Here is an 11,005-nt window from a genome sequence, read left to right as displayed (position 1 = left end):
GTCAAAGAAGATAGTGATAAACAAATATCATAGATTCGCTTTTTATGCCTATGTGTCTTTGAATAAAAAAACTGCATAAACTTTTTTCATCATGTTCATTAAAAATCTTCTTGCTGGATCTTTTCAATTATCATTTATTCATACTTTTTTTTTATTATTAAATTATCGAATATCTGTGCCAAAAACAATCAAGGCGTATATAAATTATGCATGATTGTTTAGTTCATTTACGACTACCAGATTTTTTTCATCTTACAATCTGCTTCAAGTGAAGTTATCACAGGGGGGGGTCTCAACATGGGATTTTGGGTACAGGTGTGCAGCTGGGATTTTAAAAAGACCCCCCCCCATTCATATATTGAATAATTGTGAAATCCCTACCTATACATATATTTCACAGCGAAATCATAACCCATTCATATATTTTTGACCCATTGATATATCACAATCGGTCAATTACTGCCTATTGATATATTTCCTCGGTAAAATTGCACCCCATTGATATATTTGACGGATCAAAAAAGGGACCCATTCCAGCGGCACATATGTAAATACCTTTATATAGGAAGAGACCCCCCCCCCCCGTGGAAGTTATATACCACAATGAATATATTAAAGTTATCAAAAGTACCAGGATTATAATTTAGTACGCCAGACGCGCGTTTCGTCTACATATTATGATTGGAATTAAGGGATGGTACACATGTATATAACTTTTCCCCCTAGTAAACGGGAGATAATTCAATTCAAACAAATCTAAAAATTTATGATATTTGGTATCAATTATGCATGATCTTATTTTCCCGTAAGTCTCTTACGAAATATCGTTTTTTTTAAACCGGTCTTGCTAAGTTGGGAAGCAACAAGGTTCCCTTTCCCATTGCACATAGATAATGTCGTATTTAAACGGACAGCGTTGTTCGTAATTTGTAATGTTTTGGTGTATTTTTGTTATTCCTCTCATCTTTTTTCTTTTCAACGTTTTTACGATTTAAGCGTTACATATGAGACACATGCATTGCTCTGGTACGATTATATTGTTTCATGTTACCAACCTCCGTAATGACATATAATCAATGTTTTGGTATAAATAATGAGCTTTTCATAATTAATACTTGAAATACTTGACTTAAGGTAGCACAATACAAAGATTTTTCATCCCCAATCCGACATCTTTAAACTGATGTAATTCCACTCATCTTTCTTTAAATTTTATAAATGAGGTACCAAAAGAAAGAAGAAGGATAAATCTTTCTAATTGTGATAATTTCATTATGACATAATTATTACATAATAAATTGTTATGTAATTAGTTGCCATTCTGTGATGTCCATACTTGAATGAATTTAGCTTCTTTGTTCTTCATAGCATCCTAAAAAAATTATAGATTCTTGCACAACACAGTTTTACCTCCAAAACTGTGTCTCAGATTTTTCCTATTGTATTTCATTCTCTCATAAATCTTCAATGAAGTTGGCAACATCAATTCATTATAGACCACAAAATTCAATTGGGTATAAAATTTGTTCTATTGATGTTTTTGGAAATCTGAGACACAGTTTTGAAGGTTAAGCTTTCTTATATAAGAATCTATAAAATATTTTGGGATGCTATGAAGAACAAAGAAGCTAAATTCATTCAAGTGTGGACATCACAATATAGCGACTAATTACATAATAATTAATTATGTAATAATTATGTCATAATGAAATTATCACAATTTGAAAGATTAATCTTTCTCCTTTCTTTTGGTACCTCATTTATAAAATATAAAGAAGGATGAAATGAATTACATCAGTTTAAAGTTGTCTGATTGGGAATGAAAAAATCTTTGTATTGTGCTACCTTAACTTCTTTGTTGTAAATCGAATTGTGAAGAATGCTCGAATATCATAAGACAGAAAGCAACTTCGAAAGTTGTCCACCGTGACCGTTCCAACATAATATAGAAATTTATTAATAATTAATGTTACTGAAAATTACCTGTATGTTAAAGGCATTCCTCTAATATTTGAAATAGCTGTATTGTCATAACTGCTGGCCGATTCCTCTACACCAAATGCCTCCTCTGTAATAGGAGGAAGTGGTATCCGACAGTTTCGTGGATCATACGGTTCAATTGACCGAAACTCGTATACTTCTGCGTGATCAGATATCTCAAGTTCTGTATATCTTGCTCCACTTGGAACTACTTGAGTTGGATAACCAGGAGACTCCACTTGAACAGCTACACAATTATAATTATGTAAAAAACGATTATTATTGGGATTGTTAAGAAAGAAAAAAAAAGTTGAAAAGCGAACGGATAATTAAAAAAAATATCTGCTTACAAATACATACAAACTTATGGCATGTTTTGGTTTCCCGTATTTTATTCAGGTAAACTAACCAGAGAAGATTATATTTTGGCAGTGCCTTACAGAAAACAAGTTTATTATATTTCGTTAAAGTCGTCCGAAATCTAGACACCTTGTAGCGTATAAGAAATTATTTTTTATTGTACAGAGAAAATTGAAAATTAAAAACTTCCTTTAAAAAGCACCCGACTTCGGACGAGCATAATTTCTATATTTTTTTCAAAGATTCTAAAGTATTCCTTTGATTGCGATTGATTGATGATTGACAAACGGCACACATGGCTGACACAGGATAACTTACAACCAATAATGAGTTCACTTAAAGTCCAAAAATTATGTTATCGACACTATAAAGCTTCAATAAATGACAAATATCGTTACGAAAGTAAACTTATTTGAAACGCCTTTTATAGTTTACTTTATATGGTATACGATATTGGGTTATCTCAATATTGAGGTCCGTACTGTTACTTAGTTTACTTCCATACCTTCTTATTTCCATGGAGCCTGTCATGCTACTTTAAAAAAAAATAATATTTAGAAATTCAAAAATCGTCAATTAAAATATTGCAAGGTATGTCTTATTTGGTTTCCGAACAAATCAAGATAGTTCAACATCTGAAAAAGGCATACTTTTACATTTTATATATTCAGTTTTCCAGAAAAGGATTGTTTGTGCTGGCTGGAATGAATTGAATAAAAAAGTGTTTAAAAGATTTACAATAAATGACATAAATTAGGAAATTAAGAAACAAACATGCCACTGCTGGTGGACGTTTCGTTCCCTAGGGTATCACCAGCCCAGTAGTCAGCATTTCGGTTTTGACATGAATATCAATTATGTGGTCATTTTTATAAATTTCCTGTTTTCAAAACTTTGAATTTTTCGAAAAACTAAGGATTTTCTTGTCCAAGGAATAGATTACCTTAGCCGTATTTGGCACACATTTTTGGAATTATGGATCCTCAATGCTCTTCAACTTTGTACTAACTTGTTTGGCTTATATAACTATTTTGATATGAGCGTCACTGATAAATAAAGGCAACAGTAGTATACCGCTGTTTAAAACTCCATGGACAAAAAACAAAATCGGGGTAACAAACTAAAACTGAGGGAAACGCATTAAATATAAGAGGAGAACAACGGCACAACATTAAAATGTAACACACACAGAAACGGACTAAGCATTTGATAAAATCCTATGAGACTAACAAATATGTAGACGAAACGCGCGTCTAGCGTACACAACTATAATCCTTTAGCCTTTTTCACAAAAAATCTAAAGTGTAAAATTAATTTTACGATAAAAATATTTAGTTGAATTGTCAAGGAATATCTTAGACTTACGATAAATTTTACATTAAGATTTTTTGTAAAAAGGGCTACTGGTACTTTTGATAACTATTAATTTATCAACTTTAAAGAAAAATATACATCTTACCTTCCATAATGATTCTGTATGTAAAGCAACCTTAAGTACAATTTAGAGATAGGATCTGTCTATTTTTCTGTAAAAAAATCAACTTTAAAGAAAAATATACATCTTACCTTCCATAATGATTCTGTATGTAAAGCAACCTTAAGTACAATTTAGAGATAGGAACTATCTATTTTTCTGTAAAAAAAGGTGACAAAATAAAGGATGGAAAACACCTGTTCTTAAAATAACTTATCGATTGCATAGTTTATCTAGAACTTGTTAAGCAAATTCTTATAACCCTGGTACCTTCCATAATGATTCTGTATGTAAAGCAACCTTAAGTACAATTTAGAGATAGGAACTATCTATTTTTCTGTAAAAAAAGGTGACAAAATAAAGGATGGAAAACACCTGTTCTTAAAATAACTTATCGATTGCATAGTTTATCTAGAACTTGTTAAGCAAATTCTTATAACCCTGGTGCCTTTGATAACTATTATTATAGTGTCACATTAGAATCTATAATTATAACATTTAAAAATTTGGGTATTTAATCGTCAAATGTGAATCCTATAATTCTATTAGCAGAATGAAAAATTGTTTTTATGAGTTTTTTTAGCTCTAAATATGTCCATCCTGACATAAAGAAATATTAATCGATTCATTTTTGATTTTCTATGAAACTATATGATTTTCATTATAAAGTGTAAAAATGGTCAGTATGGTGACAAATGAGGAAACATTTGAAAATTTAATGAACCGAAATACCTCACGGCTACTTTTGGTCTTATTTTGTACATAAATATAATATCCTTTGATTAAAGCATGTCGTGAAGTGTCAAAGTAATGCAGATTTTTGAAAACTGCGTTCAAATATCAAAAGGGGGGATTTTAAAAAATTGAAAATTTTAGACATTTTTGACAAATTCTCGGTAGTCTCCCATCATTGCCCATGTTAAATGAAAACGGCAATTTGACTATTCGTACCCGCATGCGGATATGCGCAGACACTGCCATTTTACTTAAGGGACGGTGCAATATTTATCAGACAGGTGGGACCGGTGCAATTTTGTTTTATCGCATAATAAAAGTGAATGTCCTATACTTATTTGGGCTGTAAAAACTCTATGTCCTATGACTTGAATACAGAAAAAAAGTCTGTGTCGTATTACATTATAAACTGGTCTGAAAAAAGTAAAATGACAAAAATACTGAACTTTGAGGAACTGACATATTCTGAAAACAGAAAAGACCATATTTTGACTGGTCCAGCACTGTTTGTATATGACTTAATGTAATCTTAACAGTCTTTGATCTCATTTTTGCGAATTTTAAAATGAACTTGGATTTTCAAATTAGTGTATAGAAATCTTAATTGTTTTTTGACCTTATAGAATATCAGGTTGTTTGGTAGATTGGTGTATTGCTGTAAAATGTATGAATTTTATTAACAGGCAAAAAGAGCTAAACTTTTCAGTTTTAGGCAAAATTCAGATAGTCAGCTTTAAATTTTTTCATAACTTTTCCAAATCAACTTGGATTTTCATATTTCTTTACAGCTATCTTATTTCTATATTAATCTTACAAAATACCAGGTTGTTTGGTAGATTGGTGTATTGCTGTAATTTTTATGGATTGAATCAAAAGGTAAAAAAATGTTAAAATTTTCAGTTTAAGGCTAAATCCAGATAGTCAGATGTATTTTTTTTTATAACTTTTTCAAATCAAGTTGGATTTTCATATTACTCTATAGCTATCTGATTTATATATTTATCTTACAGAATGCTAGCTTTTTTGTTTGTTTGGTGTATTGCTGTACAATTTATGGATTTAGTTAGAAAGGTAAAAATTAAGGCCAAGTTCAGTTAGCCATCTTTAAAAATTGGTATAACGTTTCCCAATCAACTTGAATTTAATAATACTCTACAGCTATCTCAGTTTTATATTGATCTTACAGAATGTCATGTTATTTGGTTGTTTTGTTTATTTTTGTCAAATTCTATGATTTAATAAAAAGGGAAAAAAAACTGCATCAAAGTCAAAAACTTGTCTGCCTTTGCTTTAAAAAGATCATAATTTCTTTCTTAAAAAGTAGAATAGATAAAGACATTGTATATTTGAAATATAAACATGCACTTAGTTAGTAACACAGCATATGCTAATATGTCTGGAGCTATAGTCCCTGAATTTAAATCATTTCCTTTATCAATAAGGTATTTAAAAAATTGTATACAAATGGAGTCATTGGATATTTAGTTAATAAAAGTGTTTGATTGTTTACAATAGTTAAAATAAATCTTCATGTTCTAAGAAAAATATGACAAAAGTTTCATACATGGCCGTTCTGTGTTATAAGAAATAGGTAATACATGAAGCAAGACAGGGCCAAATACAGTACCTTGACTTGTTGAACACCAGATGTAAATCAGTGTCAAGTAAACTATAAAATAATACTGGAAGTGACATTATTTTTTCAAACCAGAAGTAACAAAGTATCTCTTTTAAAATAAATGTCTAGAAACCAACTATTTATGAAACCAGCGTACAATAAGCTATCATTTCACGCTGGACATGACATTAACCAAAATTTTGATATTTCAGTCGTATCAAAATAGATTTTTTCGGATGGAAAGACCTTCAATATACAGAGGGAGCAATATTTTCAGTCATCCATTATTGTTTTCTACTCACTGTGAGTTAACTCATGCTTTCAGTTTTGACAATGTCCTTTTTAATGGTGCATTTTAGTCATCACAGGGCCTGTTCGTTATATGTGTTAAACGTATTGAGCTCACTGTTCAGTTCAGAATGCGATAAGGTGATACCTTTTGTCTTTTCTTTTTATCATGTTGTCGCATTAGCAATCCCATTTCTTTCAACATGTTCAAGACCAGTCTACGAACATCCGATTGTCAATGAAATTTTTACATGTATAAAATATCGTTTATAATTATAGAAATATACATAAAAATCACTATATATATAAATATTAAATTCAAATTAAAAATTTTCATTTTTTTTTAATTTCTTAATCTCAGGGCACTCTTGGGCATTACAAAATTTAACACAATAATTCATACTTCAACTCCAATCTTTTTCACTCCGCTCACTCTAAATTATGTTGCTCAGTCGATTAGAACATATAAACATGCATGCATAAATCACAAAAGTCCAGTTCTTGAATAAAGAGAGATAACCCTAGCTGATTGTTATAATTAGCCTTTTCTTTTTTAACAGGTAGAGTGAGTACAGTTACATAATAAGCAATGGACAGCAAAATTGTCAGTTTTGATCGATTTCACACCTGTTTACAGCTTCTAATGCATATCATTGTTGCTGCTCTTTTCTTCTGCTTCGGGATCACTGGCCTCCACTTGCATACTAAACATAAGAAATATATATTATAAGAATTAATTAATTGTTTTTAATAAAAAAAAAAGAATGGTCAAAGAAAATCATAGTGATTAAGAAATATCCTAGATTAGCTATTATGTCAGCCTGTCTCTGAATAGGAGAAATCATTGGTAGAAGAATTTAAAGTCTAAAAGGAAAAGATAAATCATGCTTAGTATAGACAAAATCACTAAAGGAAACAAACAAACAATTCTCTGAAATAAACATGATCAAGATGATTGAATATTTTGTTTTTCAACAAACGATTGGAACAGACTTCTCTAACCCTCTTTTTGACCAATAGATCTTTTATTCGAATAAAGCAGATTTCATACAGGTGTTTCTCAAGAATGATAAAAATAAGGCAATCATTATCCTTTTACTTCATGTACCTTTTTGTAAATAATCTCCTTTCAATAAATAATGCAAAGTTTGGTGGCTATATTGAAAAAAAAATACTACACGTCAAATACAGTTAAGTCTGCCACATATCTTGACTTATAAATAAACAATGACAACGAGAGACGGCTGAGAACAAATTTACCGACAGAAGCGATTATTTCAGCTTCCTAATAGTGGACTCTTCTTTTCTATGTAGCAACACCCCAGCAGTACCTGCATATGAGGTATACACCTCCTAGTTTATATGATAATCCAGAGCTTTTTTCCCTATTATGATCTTCTTCTTGATACAAGTTGCTTCTGACAATGATGCTATTAAAACTAAGTTTCAAATGGTAATGTATGATTCACCCTTTCAAAGTGTTACTGACACCATATCACGAGTTGTTTAACTGCCAGTGTATTGTATATTTGGTTCGCAAAAAACAACAGGTGATAACAAATGTGCTTGAATGGTTGTAGCATCAATATGGCCCTCTCCCGATTGTGAAATCATTGAATTAGTAGTTTCGCGGATATATTCATTCAATAAGCAATATGACTGTTTAAATTATCGTATTTTTTTTTCAGGATAATAGAAAATGGTAAACCTTATCAAAATACAGAATATTTGTATCACAAAAAATCAAGATATTTTATAAATGTTCATTTTTTTCCGAACATCGAAATGAACTAAAGTAAGTCACTTAAGGAGGTAGACCTAGGTTCAGGGAAATAACTCTTAAAATCATCAGTACGTTTGTGTCAACCATTTTCAAAAACATATTCTAAGCTTCTAGGTTACATAGATTATTTTTAATCTGTTTCAGGTAAATGCTTAAAAAACATTGATGAACTTGACTTTTACAAACGCTTAACTGATTTAAAGAGTTATCTCCCTGAACCAAGGTCTACCCCCTTAAACGAAAGAAATCTTACTATTCTAGTAAACGGGAGATAATCATATTAAATAAATTTATTTGCTTCGAGAGTACATTGTATGTTTGGTAGCAATTATAAGTTATCGCATTTATCCGAATGACATTTACACGACTTATCGTGGCACTTTAAACCGGTCTAGACAATAGGAGAAGCGAAAATGGTGCCATTACTATCACACATGAGAAATGTGCTTTTTAAATGAAATAAATACTTGTTATTAATTTTTTTGTAAATTTCTTGTCAGTTCCTTTATGATTTTAAAAGAGTTAAACATGCACTGATCTGGTATCATTACTGTAACAATGGTTCTCGTTCAAACAAAGGTATCTGAAAATGAATATTTTTTTGTCTATAATGAATTTTTATCGTCACTTCTAGTAATGTCAACATATTTGACCTTTGTTGGTCAAATTGTCAAGTATGCTGTAACCTAAAGTCACACAAGACAGAAACTAACTTTGAAAGATGTGCGTAGTTCAAGCACAAGTTTAGATAAACTAAAATCTGTTGTATATTAATTTGTTTAAATTACCTGTCTGTTAACGGCGTGCCTCTAACATTGGAACTAGCCATATTGTTATAATGACTGGTCAATTCCTCTATACCAATTTTTTCCTCTGTAATTGGAAGAAGTGATATCCGACAGTTTCGAGGATCATATGGTTCAGTTGAACGGAAGACGTATATTTCTGTGCCATCATTTAAGTCAAGGTCTATATATTTTGCTGCACTAGGAACTACTTGAGTAGGATATCCAGAAGACACCGTTTGAACTGCTACACAGTTAAATGACAATTTTTTGTGATTGATTACAAATAATGTTGAAAAATGAACGTTATATCTGAAATATGTTTTCCTAAAATAAATATTTTTAAATGTTCATGAAATCTATAGTTTTACTGCGTTTTGTATAACAGGTCAGAAAACAGACACTCCAACTTTGTTGTGCACAGAATTTAAGAAAGAAAATAGGATTTGCGTATACGTGTGACTGAACCATTGCAATTAGACATATTTTTGTAGAACTAAACGATCAGACAAGTATAGAAAACGTTAATCCGGCAACATTTAATGTATTTTTTATTAAAAAATAAATTTCATTAGAGAGGAGCATATTGCGGCAATACCACACAAAAGACAAGTGTTGACCATAACGTACTATGAATTATACGAATTCCAGACAATTTGTAGATAATGGAATACATTTTATTTAACATAGCATTCTATGATTTGCCACAATTAAACCCTTTAAAGACAGAAAACCATTGTAGAGGCTTTCGAAACCAGACGAAAAGAAGCATCTTGTTTAAGGTTCTAAAGTCTTCCTTTTTTGTGGATGTGTTGATTGACCGACGACACACATGTTAACGTACAATAAAGATAAATACAGTACATGTCTCCAACTAAAAGAACTCGATATTTCAATACATGGCACATGCTGATACGAAAGCAAACTAATTTGAAGGGCAATTTACAGTTTATACTTTTACATAGTATACGGAATGGGATTTCTTAAGGCTGAACGATGAACTATTTGCTCTCAAGAACGTCATTTGGTCTCCGATAAATATATAGTTATCTGAGTCATGGAAAGTCATATCTCATATTTTTAAATATTTGTGTCGTAAGGTTACTGTCGCTCAATGAGGTTTCGACATTGCTATTATCATTGTGATCAAGTAACGAAATACATTATGTCAGATTTAACGTCAATATGACCATAACACTTTGTAAATTTAATTCGTACAGCGGTGTTTCTTATTTTTATATATATGTGACTGTGATAGGATATCCTAATTTTAACGATAATATTTGTAGCCGATCGAGCCCGTAGCTTTAGAAAAAAAAGGTAACAATCTGGGTAATCTTATCGATAATTCAGAAATTCAGTCATTGTAGTTTGTTGCTGTATATTATATTTATTTTTGATTGTGGTTGATACGTAAATAAGGCATTATATTTCTTATTTAAATTTTTTAATTTTGGGACCTGTTTAAGCTGTATATGCGGTGTTGGAATGCACATTGTTGATTTATTTAAACCTGACTTAAAAATGTTTGTACCTGTGTCATTTGGTCTCGGAACAAGACCTCGTTTTCCAAATGACCATCTTTTCTAACTACTGTATCACAAGCTTTTCGTAAGTTGTGTTATACACTAGTTTATCCCACAAACAGTCAATTATCGACAATCATACCACATCTTCTTCAGGAAATTATCTTATGTCTGCCTGACAGAATTGCACTAATTTATAAGTAAATAATTATTTAAAATAATAACATTGAATAAACGCATTAAAGATTTAGTTAAAGATGTATAGATATATTGATTAATTGATTTTTAAAATAAATAAAAACATATCAAACTTACTCTTCATAATGAATTTTAAGTAACTTTGTACTTTTACGTTTATATTCTTTTTTCAATATAAGCGCTCAAACTGCGAATTTTCATTGAAATGTATGGGGGAAAAGCCAGTTTCTAACCGTTTTCAATGATCAATCATAGGAG

This window comes from Mytilus edulis, chromosome 13, assembly GCF_963676685.1.
Source record: "Mytilus edulis chromosome 13, xbMytEdul2.2, whole genome shotgun sequence".
NCBI lineage: Eukaryota > Metazoa > Mollusca > Bivalvia > Mytilida > Mytilidae > Mytilus > Mytilus edulis.
This window is presented reverse-complemented; position numbering follows the sequence as displayed.